A 16,444-nucleotide genomic window follows, 5' to 3' on the forward strand; every position below is an offset into this window, starting at 1 on the left:
TGGGAGAAAATCTTTACCACACGCACCTCGATAAAGCAATGATCTCTAGAATATATAAAAAACTCAAAAAACTTAACAAAAAAATAACACAGTCAATAAATGGGCTAAGGAACTGAACAGACACATCACCGAAGAAGAAGTACAATTGATCAACAAATATATGAAAAAGTGTTCAACATTTCTAGCAATTAGAGAAATGCAAATCAAAACTACTCTAGGATTTCATCTCACTCCTGTCAGAATGGCAATCATCAAGAATACAGGCAACAATAAATGTTGGCAAGGATGTGGTAAAAAAAAAAAAATACACTCATACATTGCTGGTAGGACTGCAAATTGGTGCAACCACTATGGAAAGCAGTATGGAGATTCCTCAGAAAACTAGAAATGGAACCACCATTTGACCCAGCTATCCCACTCCTTGGTTTATACCCAAAGGACTTAAAATCAGCATGCTATAGTGATGCAGCTACATCAATGTTTATAGCAGCTCAATTCATAATCGCTAGACTATGGAACCAACCTAGATGTCCCTCAATATGAATGGATAAAGAAAATGTGGCATATATACACAATGGAATATTACTCAGCTTTAAAGAGTAAAATTACGGCATTTGCCAGTAAATGGTAGGAGTTGGAGAACATCATGCTAAGCAAAATAAGCCAATCCCACAAAACCAAAGGCCGAATGTTTTCTCCAATATGCGGATGCTAATTCACTAAGAGAGAGTACTCAAGAAGAATACTATTACCTTTGATTACATAGAGGGAATGATGGGAGGGGAGGAGAGGGAATGTGGGGATAGGAAAGATAGTAGAATGAAACAGACATTATTACTGTATGTATATATGTGACTACATGACTAATATGATTCTGCAACATGTACACTCAGAAAAATGAGAAATTTATCCCATCTATGTATGATATATCAAACTGCATAAAAGCATTCTACTGTCATGTATAACTAATTAAAACAAATTTAAAAATTAAAAAAATAAGCTGGCTCTATTTTTATGTTTTTTGTCAGGGGCTGCCCTGCACACAAGCTGAGCACACCCCCTCAGCCTTGAGCAATGAGGGTATTGAATTGGCATTGCACGCTGAGCAAAGCAAGTGGGCCTTGCCTTTGCTCAGCAAGAAAGTGCAGCTCTGGGCCTGGATGACACCCAATGGCATTGGGTTGACACCACTCCCACCCTTTTTGTTTTTGTAATTGTATCCCTTGCCTTATTTGAGTGGAATATTCTATCCAATGTCTTCTCCCTAATAAATAGTGGGGTTCAGGATGTGCTCTCTGTCTTGCTCCTCTTGCCTTGCTTGCTCCTTGTGCCCTTTTCCAGCACAGTCCAGCATGGGAGCTTGACCCTTGAGGTCATGGAGACTCCCTGACCCACACGAAAGGTGCTTCTGTGTTCATGTGGTCTTTTCATTGCCAAACCAATTCACATGGAGTGACCCTGATTCCATCACCTGCCCGGGATATGGGCAATAGTTTCTGATCAAGATGTTATTGAATTCTTGTTCTAAATAAAAAGTTCAAAGAACCTATTACTATGTTTATACACGGTGGCACACATCTATAAATTTAGCTTCTCAGGAGGCTAAGACAGGAGGATCCCAAGTTCAAGGCCAGCCTCAACAATTTAGGAAGACCCTATGTCAAAGAGGTCTTTGCTAAAAAAAAAAAAAAAAAAAAAAAAAGCCTGGTAATGTAAGTGTCAATGGTAAGCACCCTTGGGTTCAATTCCCAGTACCAACATAAGAAAAAGAGAGAAAAAAAATCTGTGTATCTTTTTGAATCCTACAAGTGTTAGGTTACTATGTTGGTCATTCATTGTCTTCTGATCCTTAAGTTCTTCAAGTTGCCTTTTTCTGAAGAAACAGAGAGGAAATCGTAATGGGACAAGAAAATCTGAAACTAGAAATCTAATCTTTATATCTTTTGGTAAATTCAATGTATCAAAAAAGAAAGCAGCCTTGTGAAAGACTAAATTAGATAAAAGGGATAAAAATATAAGTTTATATTTACACACTATAAAATATACCATTTTAAAGGGGAAATAAGGTAGGACAAAGAAACATAATTTTACGGAAAATGAAACTTTTTGGAAAGAGGTATATCTTCTGTAGAAAAAAATTTTGATTTGTTTAAATTAAAGTTTCAAAATGTGTGAACATTAGGTTTTTTGTATTTTCATAAGTATGTATTGAAAATTACTTTGAAAATATGATCTACTTTTAAAATGTTGAAATGTATGTATTATGTGAGTTTAATGAACTTCTAATTTCTTGTTTTACAAAATTGTCTGCTTCCCATAAATGTAAATATACTCTCAAAAGATCATTTTAAAGGCTCCATACATCTTATAAACTACTGTTCAAATAGAAAAAAAGGTAGGGACTTATTTCTACATATTGTTGCATCACAGTGCATAATAATAACATTACTATTTTTGTATTCTACTCCAAATTTCTGGAAATTTGAAACAATTGATTATCTTTCTGTATGCATGTTTATTAGACAATATAGCCAGATTTTCCAATTTCTCTTAACTTATAATTCATTGAAGAACACTTTTCATTAATTTAAATGTTGATTTATTTTTTTTCACAGAAAGTAATGTATTTTCAACTAGGGACAAAAAGTATAAATGTAAGAATAAATTTTGCAAATACTTACTATAATCCTAAAATTGCTTTGTCCCTTCAAGATGTATACTAGTGGTTTTGAATACTGTAGTCAAAAATAATTTCCACTAAGATATTTTCACCAGAAAATTTATCATAAGTTTCTACAAAATCAATTATACATGAGATTTTTTTTTTTTTAGTTTGGCAATAAGAGAGAAAAAAAATGGCTGAGTGATTGTATTCATGGACATTACTCAATTCATTTCTTAAAGAATGTATCAATTCTAAGTGATAGCAACTGAGGTATTCAAATGTTGCTCTTTAAATTTTTTATGGCAATGAACTATTAATATCTCTTGTTCTTTCTCCTGACATTCTGCTTTGAAATTTGATTCTTTGGTCAATGTGAATATATATTTTCTTATATTTTTGGCTGCTTATATGCATGGTGGATAGACCTCTGTATATCTGTCTTCAACAAGTGATTTCTATGGCTTAATGTCTCATTACACAATATACAAGGATGATTTCATGTTTTCAAATATTTGGGGGTCTTATAAACTTCATTGAAAAACTTGCACTAGGGGAAACAATGTAAATAAAAGAAACTGCACATAACTTTCATTGTTTTTTTGTTTGTTTTTGTTTTTTTTCAAATCCAAGAATCTGGGAATGCAGAAATTTGTCTTCTCACAGGGGCTTGGAATGAACTGAGTCAAAGTGAGCTCATTTAATTGCAAACAACAACAAACTTGCTATTGAATACATATGGTTGAGTGCATACAAGTTGGTGACTTTCTGTATAACTGGAAGTTCTCAAACTCTATTTTATATGGAATAGAAGTGAAGATAAAAGTGCTGTATTTAAAGCTTACATTTGTATTATTAAATTTTAACAGTAAAATTGTGATAATGGATTAGAAAATAAACTGCAAAGACATCTTTGGAGAAGGAGAACTTTAGTCAATGAATTTTTGAAATTTGTAATAGGTAATAATAAAAGCATTGATTTTTAGTCAGGATTACTACCGATTTTAAATTCTCTACAGGAACTTTTCTCCTTCCTTATTTCCCACATGTGAAAATATCATCTTCAACAATCCAGTCCTTCATTCTTCACTGCACTCTACATTTGGCTATTATATACATGATCATAAAGCAGAGGTTTTAAATTTCAACATTACTGAGAGTAGGGCTAAACAATTCTTTGTGGAATCAATACTGAGTATGAAAACGTATAGTATGAGGCATCCCAGTGTAACCTTCTAGATTAGACAATGATATGCATGAACAGACAGATAAGAAGGGATTCACTGGCTTAGCTAACACTTTCATATTAATCAGTCTTGGCAAATGACTGGGATGATGATTTTGTACCTAGAACATCCTAAAAAACAGCTTAGTACCTACACAGTCACTGGTGAGCTTGATGAGTCAAGTTTCAGTAGAGTTTATGGGAAAGTTATCCCAACACAGGGCATTGATGAATAGCTGAAAAGTGACAAAGCAGATAGTGTTTGACTAGGAATTGGACAAAATAGCACAGATTCTTTCTCTAACTCTACCCCTTACCAGAGAAACAGTGTTGGATTCTCTCAAAGAGCAGCTCAGTGATCTGCTAACTTTAACTTCTTAGGCTATTCCCCCTAGCGCACTCTCTCTCTCTCTCTCTCTCTCTCTCTCTCTCTCTCTCTCTCTCTCTCTCTCTCTCTTTGTTTAGTTATAGATGGACACAATGCCACTTATTTATTAATTTATATGTGGTACTGAGGATCGAACCCAGTGCCTCATGCGAGCCAGGCAAGCACTCTACCACTGAGCCACAACCCCAGCCCCTCTCTCTTGGTTTTGATGGACAAAGGGCCAAAACAGATTTGCTACAAAATCCTTACTCCTTGATAGTCAAATATAAATCAGAAATGTTTTCTATGAGCAGGTTTTTATGCCATTCACTATAGTCTCCTCCAAATTTCTATTTTAATGATTAAATACAATGCAGCAAATTTTCCATTAAAGATTACTCAACCATTTACAAATCCATCTATTCCCAGATATTTTTAACACATTTCTTAGCACTAAAATTTATAATTTTTTTTAGCCTCAAGACTTGCTTCACTTTTGAAAAAAAAAAACTTAGAATTATTATTTTCAGTAGGAGTGTGTGAGAGAAATATATTCAGGAGACTTTAAAAATTAATTTGTATGCCTCTGGTGCTTTGGGAGCATATAAAAAGTCTTTTAGAATCGTTATTCTGTTTATGACATAGAGTGTCTTTTACTACTTATTTTTATTTAATTAATTTCTTCTGCTGGTAATTTATCCTATTCTATCTTGTTATAGAAGTCCTAACCTTCCTTTAAAATGAACTCAAATCAAACCTCTCTAGGAAAGCTTCTAGTCCTCTCACTCCCCCACAATACTCCATTAATACTTCATGCTACTCCAGAATTCAGTCCAATTTGTCTTGGTATTAGAATTACTGAACTGCCCTTATCACTGTTGTATCTCCTACTGAAATTACACAATGTTTTACAAAATAGAGCTAAAATATATTTACTGAAATGAATCAAAGTTGATCACAATGCCAAAAATGGATCTGAATCACGTTTAAATATTTCCTGAACTTAGTTTCACATTATCATAGGCTTTATTGCAATAATTTTGAGCCCATTTTAGGCTAATTGACAAATAATTAAAAGAAATAAATCATATCTGAAGATAATTGTGGTTTATATGGCGAATTAGCTCATTAATTGCTGAACAATCAATAAATAATTTGTTGAATGGGAAATAATGGTGTGGTGTTCACAAATTATCAATGTGATTTGTATATTCATATCATAGAGCTGTTATAATACTGCCACCGATGATTTTAAGTCATGAGACCAGAGCTACCCTCATGTTCACTTTATGAACTTAGCCATATTTGTTATTCATAATACATAAATCCCTCCTGTGTACCATGCCTAACTCATAAGGTTACTATTAAGATTAAATACAATGAGAATAAAAATAGTTTAAAACTACTGAGAGATAAATTAATAAGTTGTGCTGTTTTCATTTAATCATCACAAAATGATGGATTAATATTCTGATCTTTATAAATAAAGAAATTTTGTCACAGGGAGTCTATGTAATTGTCTTAAGAGCAAAGAGCTATTAAAAGGTAGAAATGGGATTTGGTGTCAAATACTCTGAGCCAAAGTTCTTAGGCAAAATGCTAAATTGCTGAAGTGTTAACTCCCTCATTTTAAATTTTATAAAACTTGAATATTACATTATCTATTCTGAAATACTAAGATCTTGAATTCCTAGAGTAGAACTTAAGAGAATTTAAAAAAAATTCTTAGTGGTATTCAATAATAAATCTAATAAAACACTCCATAAAATTTCAAATAAAATTTAGGGAAAAAATGCTAAAGGATTAATGAAGAAGTAAAGTTATTGGATTAGTGACTTGCTAATTACCTCTCCCCTATACAGTAGCTAGTTGTATTCTCTAGTTTATTGCATGTATCAAAATAATGAATCTTAAATTAATCCAGTAGTGATTCACCTAGAGGCCTTATTATCATTCTGTAACTCATGTAAAGTCAAAACTTGAAAGTTTAAGCATTAAAGACTTGTAAGACCTGGAAGATCCATCTACTTGCCTTCTATTTAAGAAAGTGATATCACTCACATGCCATCATTTGGATTGCTTTCTTCAACTCTGCGATTTCTGTGGAAATGTGCAATTCAGAAAAGAACACTGCCACCCAGGGGATAGAGAATTGAAAGTGCACAGACAGAATGCCTGAAAAATTCACTGCATTTTAAAAATTTTAGTAGACAATTTTAACTCATTCTATCCAAAATATTATTTCAATGGGTGTCCAATATGAAAATTATCAAGAAATATGCCACATTCTGTTTTTTTCTTTAAAATCCAGTTCACATTTCACACTTACAGTACATCTCAATTCAGACTAGTCAGGTGCTGGATGACTTCATGGGATAGATCATGGCATGGCAGCATTGAAGTATAGAATTAGCAGGCAGCTGTGTTTTACTAGATCTGTTAATAGAAACAGCTAGCACATGCTGCATGTTTACACCATGATGCCAGGTACTATACTGATGATGTATGTCTCGTTTAATCTTTTATGACATCCCTCTTGGGTACGTACTTTTATAATTTCCATTTTACAGAGGGGAAAACTAAGGCTTAAAGAAAGAGCAACCAGTATGTAGCAGAGTTAGAATATAAACTTGGCTATGTCCTATTCTCAGAGCTTGTAGTCCCAAAACATAGAACACTTCATGAATTTGCATGTCATCTTTATGCAGGGGCTATGCTAATCTTCTCTGTATCGATCCAATTTTAGTATATGTGCTGGCAAGCCAGCACATCACTGCATTGGTTCTGGATTGTGAATGAAACACTCTGTTATGTTGCAGTGTTCTGTCGGTTGAATTAGTAGTAATTGTTCAATTACTAAACGTTCTAAAGAACATGCTTATGAGAAATGACAGGATTCTCAATAATAACTTCTCTTGTACTCAACTCATTTAAGTAAAAGAGAAAGTTGTGTAGGTACAACCTCCTACTTGGCAAAGTTCCATAACTTTTTAACAATTCTATTGGAATTAGAACATCTATGGGAAAATGATATGAGCTAGAGATACATGCTAACTCTGTTATTAGTTAAAGTTCTAGCAAAACTAGTACAATAAAATGAGATGTTTCAATCTGAAACATCAGTTTCAGAGGGGCAATTATCTTTCTTATACAACTTCTTTCTGCATAGTTAAAAAATTCCTTCCTCTCAAAGGAAAATACTTGAAAAAAGTAATGGATAACAAATGTTCCCCCAAATCATAGTTTTGTCTATACTGGCAATAAATAACTAAAATAGAACATATTCTATTCACAGTGGAAACAAACACCATGAGATTATGTTTTCAATTTTAATTTAAAAGTTAATATTAGCACATTAATCAAAACTCAAAAGTACACAAGAAAACAGTGAAGACATTACACATGTGCCTCAGCTGCTGATTTCTTCCTTAAAGAACAAAGATGCTACAAAGAATAGTAAATATGGTGTGTACACACATTCTTTCACCAAGCACACATCAATAATAGCATATTCTAGTATAGATCCATTTGATTTATTCATTATACAATATACCATCAAGATCCTCCATTCCAGTAAATACTGAATTGATTATTCTTCTATTAAGAAGATTAAGTTCTTAACTTAATCATTTATTAATGATGGGTAGATTCCATCTAAACTTTTATTAGTACATACAAGTAATAAATTTTATTATACATACATGCTTTGTACAGTATAACTGTAGTATTTTTCTAGAAATATAAATGCTAATTTAATAATAAGAATATTTATTTAACAGTTTTAGTGAGTGATAACTACATAAAACTGATGTTTTGACATATATATGCACTGGACCAAAAGAAAGAAAAAAATTAATCCTCCCCCCAAATATTCTCATGATACTTTGACATGTCACCTTGCATCCTTCTACCCTTTCACTACTAGTTTCTCAAGCAACCATTGATCTGTTTTTGCCACTATATATTGTTTACATTGCATTTCCTAGAGTTTTAGGTAAATGGAATTTTAAAATTATTATTTATTTACTCTAATTTTTTATACATAATGGCAGAATGCAATTCATTTCATATTACACACATAGAGCACAGTTTTTCAAGTCACTGTACACAAAGTATTTTCACACCATTCATGTCTTCATACATGTACTTAGGGTAATGATGCCCATCTCATTCCACCATCTTTCCTATCCCCTTGCCCCCTCCCTTCCCCTCCCTCCCCTTTGCCCTATCTAAAGTTCCTCCGTTTCTCCCATGCTCCCCCTCCATCGCCATTATGAGTCATCATCCTCATATCCAAGAAAACATTCAGCCTTTTTTGGGGGGAATTGACTTACTCCACTTAGCATTATATTCTCCAACTACATCCATTTACCTGCAAATGCCATGATTTTATTCTCTTTTAATGCTGAGTAATGTTCCATTGTGTATATATACCACAGTTTCTTTATCCATTCATCTACTGAAGGGCATCTGGGTTGGTTCCACAATTTAGCTATTGTGCTGCTATAAACATTGATGTGGCTGTGTTCCTGTAGTATGCTATTTTTAAGTCCTTTGGGTATAAGCCAAGGACTTGGATAGTTGGGTAAAATGGTGGTTCCATTCCCAGTTTTCCAAGGGAAAAAAAATCTCCATACTGCTTTCCATATTGGCTGCACCAATTTTCAGTCCCACCAGCAATGTATGAGTGTGCCTTTTACCCCACATCCTCGCCAACACTTACTGTTTTTTGTATTCTTTATTCTTAATAGCTGCCATTCTGACTGGAGTGAGATGAAATCTTAGATTAGTTTTGATTTTCATTTCTCTAATTGCAAGAGATGTTGAACAGTTTTTCATGTGTGTTGATTGATTGTATATCTTCTTCTGAGAAGTGTTTGTTTAGTTCCTTGCCCATTTATTTATTGTTTGTTTGTTTTTGTTTTTGTTTTGTTTGTTTGTTTTTTGGTGTTAAGATTTTTGAGTGCTTTATATATCCTAGAGATTAGTGCTCTATCTGATGTGCTTGTAGTAAACATTTTTCCCATTTTGTAGGCTCTCTATTTACGTCATTGATTGTTTCTCTTGCTAAGAAGAAGCTTTTTAATTTGAATCCATCCCATTTATTTATCTTGGTTTTAATTCTTGAGCTATAAGAGTTTTATTAAGGAAGTTGGGTCCTAATTCAGAATAATGGAGATTTGGAACTACTTTTTCTTCCATTAGGCACAAGGTCTCTGGTTTATTTCCTAGGTCCTTGATCCACTGTGAGTTGAGTTTTATGCATTGTAAGAGATAGAGGTTTAATTTCACTTTGTTACATATGTATTTCCAGTTTTCCCAGCACCATTTGTTGAAGAGGCTATTTTATCTTCAATGTACATTTTTGGTGCCTTGTCTAACATAAGATAACTGTAGTTATGTGGGTTAGTCTCTGTGTCCTCTATATTCTGTACCATTTGTCTATAGGTCTATTTTGGTGCCAATACCATGCTGTTTTTCTTACTATTACTCAGTAGTATAAGGTCTAGAATAGTAATGCCACCAGCTTCACTCTTTTTGCTAAGGATTGCTTTGGCTATTCTGGGTCTCTTATCTTTCCAGATGAATTTCATAATTGCTTCTTCTATTTCTATGAGGAATATAATTGGGATTTTGATTGGGATTGCACTGAATCTGTATAGTGCTTTTGGTAGTATGGTCATTTTGACAATATTAATTCTGCCTATCCAAGAGCAAGGTAGATCTTTCCATCTTCTAAGGTCTTTTTTCATTTCTTTTTGTAGTGTGATGTATTTTTTATTGTAAAGGTCTTTTACCTGTTTCGTTAAGTTTATTCCCGTGTGTGTGTGTGTGTGTGTGTGTGTGTTTTGAGGCTATTGTAAATAGGGTCGTTTTCCTAGTTTGTTTTTCTGAGGATTTGTCACCGATGTACAGAAATGCCTTTGATTTATACGTGTTGATTTTATATCCTGCTACTTTGCTGAATTTATTTATTCATTCTAGGAGATTTCTGGTGAAATATTTTTGGGTCTTCTAGGTATAGAACCATATTGTCTGCAAATAGTGATAATTTGAGTTCTTTTCCTATCCATATCCCTTTAATTTCTTTTGTCCGTCTGGTTGCTCTGGCTAGAATTTCAAAAACTATGTTAAATAGAAATGGTGAAAGAGGGAATTTCTGTCTTGTTCCAATTTTTAGAGGGAATGCTTTCAATTTTTCTCCATGTAGAATGATGTCGGCCTCGGGCTTAGCATAGATAGCCTTTACAATGTTGAGGTATTTTCCTGATATCCCTATGTTTTCTAGGGTTTTGAACATGAAGGAATGCTATATTTTATCAAATGCTATCTCTGCATCTATTGAGATGATCATATGATTTTTTATCTTTGAGTCTATTGATGTGATGAATTACATTTATTGATTTCTGTATGTTGAACCAACCTTGCATCCTGGAATGAATCCTACTTGATCATGGTGCACTATATTTTTTATATGTTTTTGTATTTGATTTACCAGAATTTTATTGAGAATTTTTGCATCTATAATGTCATTAGAGAAATTGGTCTGAAGTTTTCTTTTTTTGATGTGTCTTTGTCTAGTTTTGGAATCAGGGTGATACCAGCCTTATAGAATGTGTTTGGAACTGTTTCCTCTTTCTCTATTTCATAAAGTAGTTTGAGAAGTATTAGTGTTAGTTCTTCTTTAAAGGTCTTGTAGAACTCAGTTGCCTATCCATCTGGTCCTGGACTTTTCTTGACTGGTAGCTTCCTATGGCATCCTCTATTTCCTTGCTTGAAATTGATGTGTTTAAATCATGTATAACATCCTGATTTAATTTGGGCATATCATATGCCTCTAGAAATTTGTCAATGACTTTGGTATTTTTTATTTTATTGGTGCACAAGTTTTCAAAATATTTCTAACTATCTTCTGTGTTTCTGTAGTGTCTGTTGTGATATATCCTTTTCATCACAGATGTTAGTAATTCGAGTTTTCTATATCTTTTTCTTTGTTTGCATGGCTAATGGTTATTAATTTCATTTATTTTTTTCAAAGAATCAACTTTTTGTTTTGTCAGTGTTCTCAATTGTTTCTCTTGTTTTAACTTCATTGATTTCAGCTCTGATTTTAATTATTTCCTGTCTTCTACTGCTTTTCAGGTTGATTTCTTCTTTTTCTAGGGCTTTGAGTTGTAATATTAGGTCATTTATTTGTTCACTTTTTTTTTTAAGGAATGAACTCCATGCAACAAACTTTCCTCTTATGAATGAACGCCATGCAACAAACTTGCCTCCATAGTGTCCCAGATATTTCAGTATGTTGTATCAGTGTTCTCATTTACCTCTAAGAATTTTTTAATCTCCTCCTTGATATCTTTTGCAACCCACTGTTCATTCAATATTATATTATTTAGTCTCCAGTTGTTGGAGTATTTTTATTTTTATTTTATCACTGATTTCTAATTTCATTTATTTTCATTTATTTATCATTTGATTTCATTTATTTTATCATTGATTTCTAATTTCATTCCATTGTGATCTGATAGAATTCAGGGTAGTATCTCTACATTTTTGTATTTACTAAGATTTGCTCTGTGGCATAATATATGGCCTATTTTAGAGAAGCATCCATGTACTTCTGAGAAGAAAATGTATTCACTCATTGATGGATAATGCATTCTATATATGTCAGTTAAGTCTCAGTTATTGAAAATAGACCTGCAAATAAAACATGGTTGTGCTAGCTGCTTGAATCTTGACTTACCCAATCATTTCTCATTGCTCATTCTTGTGGATTTTAAAATTCTATCCTTATTCTGTATTCTAGGATTTTTATTATAATGTGTCTTGGTGTAGCTCTTTTGTAATTTTGTACATTTGAGTTCTATAGTTTTTTTTTTTTTTTTAGCTTTTGTTCAGAAGATCTATCCAGTTGTGAAAGAGTTGTGTTAAAGTCACCCAGAATTATTGTATTGTAGTCTATTTAACTCTTGATCTTGAGAAGAGTTTAATTGATGAACATAGATGCTCCATTGTTTGGGCATATATATTTATAACTGTTATGTCTTATTGATTTATGGTTCCCTTAAGCAGTATAAAATGTCTATCTTTATCCCTTTTGATTAACTTTGACTTGAAGTCTACTTTATTTGACATGAGGATCAAAACCCCTGCTTGTTTATGTAGACCATGTGAATGATATATTTTATCCCAACCTTTCACCTTCAGTCTGTGGATGTCTTTTCCTGTGAGATGAGTCTGTTGGAGGCAGGGTATTGTTGGGTCTTTTTTTTTAATCCAATCTATCAGCCTATGTCTTATGATTGGTGAGTTTACACCATTAACATTTAGGGTTATTATTGAGATATGATTTGTATTACTGGTCATTTTTATTTATTTTTGGTATTTAGCTTGACTTGGTTTCTCCGTTGGTTGGCTTTTCTTTTATTGTAGTTCTTCCCTTTGTAGATTTTCATTGTTGTTTTTCATTTCCTCCTCTTGTAATATTTTGCCAAGAATGTTCTGTAGTGCAGGCTTTCTTTCTGTAAATTACTTTAGCTTTTGTTTATCATGGAAGGTTTTTATTTCATCATCAAATTTGAAGTTTAATATTCTGGATATAAGATTCTTGGTTGGCATCCATTATCTTTTAGAACTTGGTATATGTTGTTCCAGGATCTCCTGGTTTTGAGAGTCTGGGTTGAAAAATCTGCTGAGATCCAAATTTGTCTTCCCTTATAAGTAATCTGATTTTTCTCTCTTGTGATTTTAAAATTCTATCCTTATTCTATATACTAGGTACTTTTATTATAATATGTCTTGGTGTAGCTCTTTTGTAATTTTGTACATTTTGGGGTCCTATAGGCCTCTTGTATTGATTTTCCAGTTCATTCTTCATGCTTGGGAAATTTCTGATATTATTTCATCAAAGAGATTACGCTGCATTCCTTTGGTTTGAATCACTGAACCTTCTTCTATCCCAATAAATCTTAAAGTTGGTCCTTTGATGGTATCCCATAATTAATGGCTGGTCTGTTCATTGTTTCCTACTGTCTTCACTGTGAGGTCAACTTTATTTTCAAGATTGTATATTTTGTCTTCATTATCTAATGTTCTGTCTTCCAAGTGATAGAGTCTGTTGGTGGTGCTATCTATTGAGTTTTTTAATTTGCTTATTGTTTCTTTCATTTCAAGGATTTCTGTTTGTTTGGGTTTTTTTCAGTATCTCTATCTCTTTCTTGAAATAATAACTTGTAACCTGTGTTTTCTCTCTTATCTCTTTGTTAGAGTGATTGATTTTTGCCTGTATCTGATCACTTAGGTCATTCTTTAATTCCCAAATCACTTTAGTTATGTATATCTTGAACTCCTTCTCTGATATTTCCCCTACTGTGCTATCTATGGATTGTATTGTTGTAGTCTTGGTTTGTTTGGGGCACTTTAATCCCTTGCTTTTTCATGATGTCTATGTGTCTTCCTCTCTTAAGTGTAGATCTGAGGTATTATAGCTTCTGCCCTATTTTCTTATAGTGATATAGGGAAAGGTTACCAATCCTCACTTTCAAGGGAGAGATTAATATTACAGCACTCAATGTACCAAACATGCAACCATATATCAGTTAGCTTCTATTTTTACATTTACAGTTTTGTCACTATAATCAGAAATGATGAGTTCAGTTATCTTCTACTATACAGTCAATAGGTTTGTGTAATGGTTTATAGTTTCTAATGGTAGAAGGGAAGCTGGAGGTTGGCTGAGATGTTTATGAGGTAGGATGTGAAATATGGAGGTATTGGATTATATGACTGAGTTATATTCCTATCCATATCCCTTAATTTCTTTTGTCTGTCTGGTTGCTCTGGCTAGAATTTCAAAAACTATGTTAAATAGAAGTGGTAAAAGAGGACATTTCTGAGAGGATAATCATAAGAAGTTGGCTGTTAGTAGAAGAAACAAGAGATAGGCAATCCCATGCAAGACTTCCTGTTACCTCAACAACAGGATAACTGTTAGCATCCCTAGTAGAGAAACCTCTGATGCAGCCAGGCTCACAGGGACCTTGGTGACTTCTTACCAGGTCCTTATTGTTGTCCCTTGATAGAAGTGCCAATATCCCAGTTTTGTGGTGGTGACAACCTCAAGCCTATATGTACCCTTGATGTTGAGCTGTGGAGCCATGCTGTGGTGAATGAGGAACTCCAGAGCAGGATGGCTCCCTGTGTAGGCATGGGATGGGCCTTTGTGCAGATCACTGTGGCAAGGCAGGTGGGTGGTCCTCTGTCCAGATCCAATAAATGGAATTTTATACAAACAGGAAAGGTAGGTATTTTTGTCTGTGATCTCTCCCTCAATATAATTATTTTGAAACTCACCTGTGTTATAGTAAGTTTCATTCTTTATTATTGCTGAGAGGTGTTTCATTTTGTTATGTGTGTGTATGCATGCATGCCACAATGTATTTCTGTTAAATGGAATTTTAGAGTATATTTATATTTTGACTATTTCAAGTAAATCTTCTCTGAACACTCATATACAATTCTTTGTATGAATACATGCTTCTATTTCTATATTCATTGAGGAAAAGAACTATGGCTGGTGGATGTATAACTTCTTTTTTTCATGGAAAAAGGCAAGCAATTTATTTGTCAAAACACATTAGAATACATAACTTTAAGTCAGAGTTGCATTGGTCAGTAAAAAGCTATAATAGATGCACTTTGGCTAATATGTTAGTGCTGTATAATTTGAGATAGTCACTATTGACTGAAAAACCTATCTGTGAGATTGTTTGAGGAGAATAGCATGCCAAATTATTTACACTACCATTTTAATTGTATAATAGGAAACAATTATTACATTTTTTCTTTCTATAGGTAAATTTAACAGTAGAAAATCAAATGACTACAAATTAAATTCTTTAGTAATAGAGTTGTTGGAATTAGTTGCATTATTTATTTATGTTCTAAACAGCATTGGAGTTACTTAAATAATAGAATAATGCCATGTGATTTTTCTTGCATTTTCTAGTTGTGAAGCATTACTGTTGTTACACTTTACTTTCTCAGTACTAAAGTCCCATGTTGAAATATAGCAAATTTTGAAGTAAATAGCAATCACCTTGACAGTTGGCTCTTAGATGTTGTTTAGACCATCCTCAGGTTTTTATAACATTTTAGGATGACTACCATGTCTAAGGCAGCTGAAAGATGTCATTCAGAATAGTTGTTCAAGAAACATAGTTTTCTTAAAAATCATTCAATTACTAATGAGCTAATGGAGTTGACAGGGATTCTTAAAAGGTCAGCATTATGGAGGTCATTGCTTGTGCAGGGAGAATAATTAAGTTTATGCACAGCCTAACCCCCTCTTTTCAGCCATTCAATCAACATTTTCACACCACCTGGAGAACATAATAGGATTTCAGACAATGTGATTCCTTAATTGCTTGAATTGAGGAAGCCAGTGACTGGGCCCAATATGGCCAGCCATTTTAATTAGTATCATCACAGCAGTTATGGTTTCAATCCTTCTGACATAATGTAGCCAGCACTCACACCTTTTCCATGTAATGGAAATGGCTGATCCATATTTTGGAGGTGTTTCCCAACCACATGGAGAGACAAGTCCAGAGTAGAATAAGGCAGGAAGCTGAATTTAATTTTCTAATATCTCCAAAGAATGTATTTTCTTTTGTAAATATTGTCTTCCATTTCCAGATGGCACCTGGGCCCAGATCAGCAAAACCAGCGAGTGACTTGGAGATCCCCAGCAATGGAGGACATGGATTCCTTGCTTTTCACAACTGAACTCTCCATGTCTGCTTCAAAGACTCCTCTCGTGTCCTCTTCTTCCTCTTGGAGCACCGCGGCTGCCGCTATTAAGCCTGTATAACTTCTTAAGAAAATTGCAAGACTATTTTAAAAGTTGTTTCACCATTCTACATTATCACCAGTGAGTTTTGAGGATTTCAGCTGCTCATCCTAGCTAGCACTTTGGGATGAGACTTAATTCTAGGCAGGCACTCTAATAGATGTATAGTGTTATGACACTGTGGTTTTAATTTGCATTTCTCTGATGATGAATAATTTTACACAATTTTCATGTGTTTTTTTGCTATTCACTTTAAATGTCTGCTCAGAAATGAATGTTACCTATTTTTATTGGGTTGCTTACTTTCAGTATGAATTCTTCTTAATATATTCTATA

The 16,444-nt window shown here is 33.5% G+C and overlaps 1 non-coding gene and 1 pseudogene across 1 annotated transcript; one reads left to right on the plus strand and one right to left on the minus strand.

The window, feature by feature from the left end:
- Positions 1-16,129, plus strand: part of LOC114082940 (G2/mitotic-specific cyclin-B2-like) — a 50,462-nt pseudogene extending 34,333 nt beyond the window's left edge.
- LOC114082944 (U6 spliceosomal RNA) lies at positions 6,918-7,023 on the minus strand. The gene has a single exon (XR_003581067.1). It is a non-coding gene; the product is annotated as a U6 spliceosomal RNA (small nuclear RNA).
- Positions 16,130-16,444: the final 315 nt, after the last annotated feature.

The sequence above is a fragment of the Marmota flaviventris genome, chromosome 5 (assembly GCF_047511675.1).
Source record: "Marmota flaviventris isolate mMarFla1 chromosome 5, mMarFla1.hap1, whole genome shotgun sequence".
Lineage (NCBI taxonomy): Eukaryota > Metazoa > Chordata > Mammalia > Rodentia > Sciuridae > Marmota > Marmota flaviventris.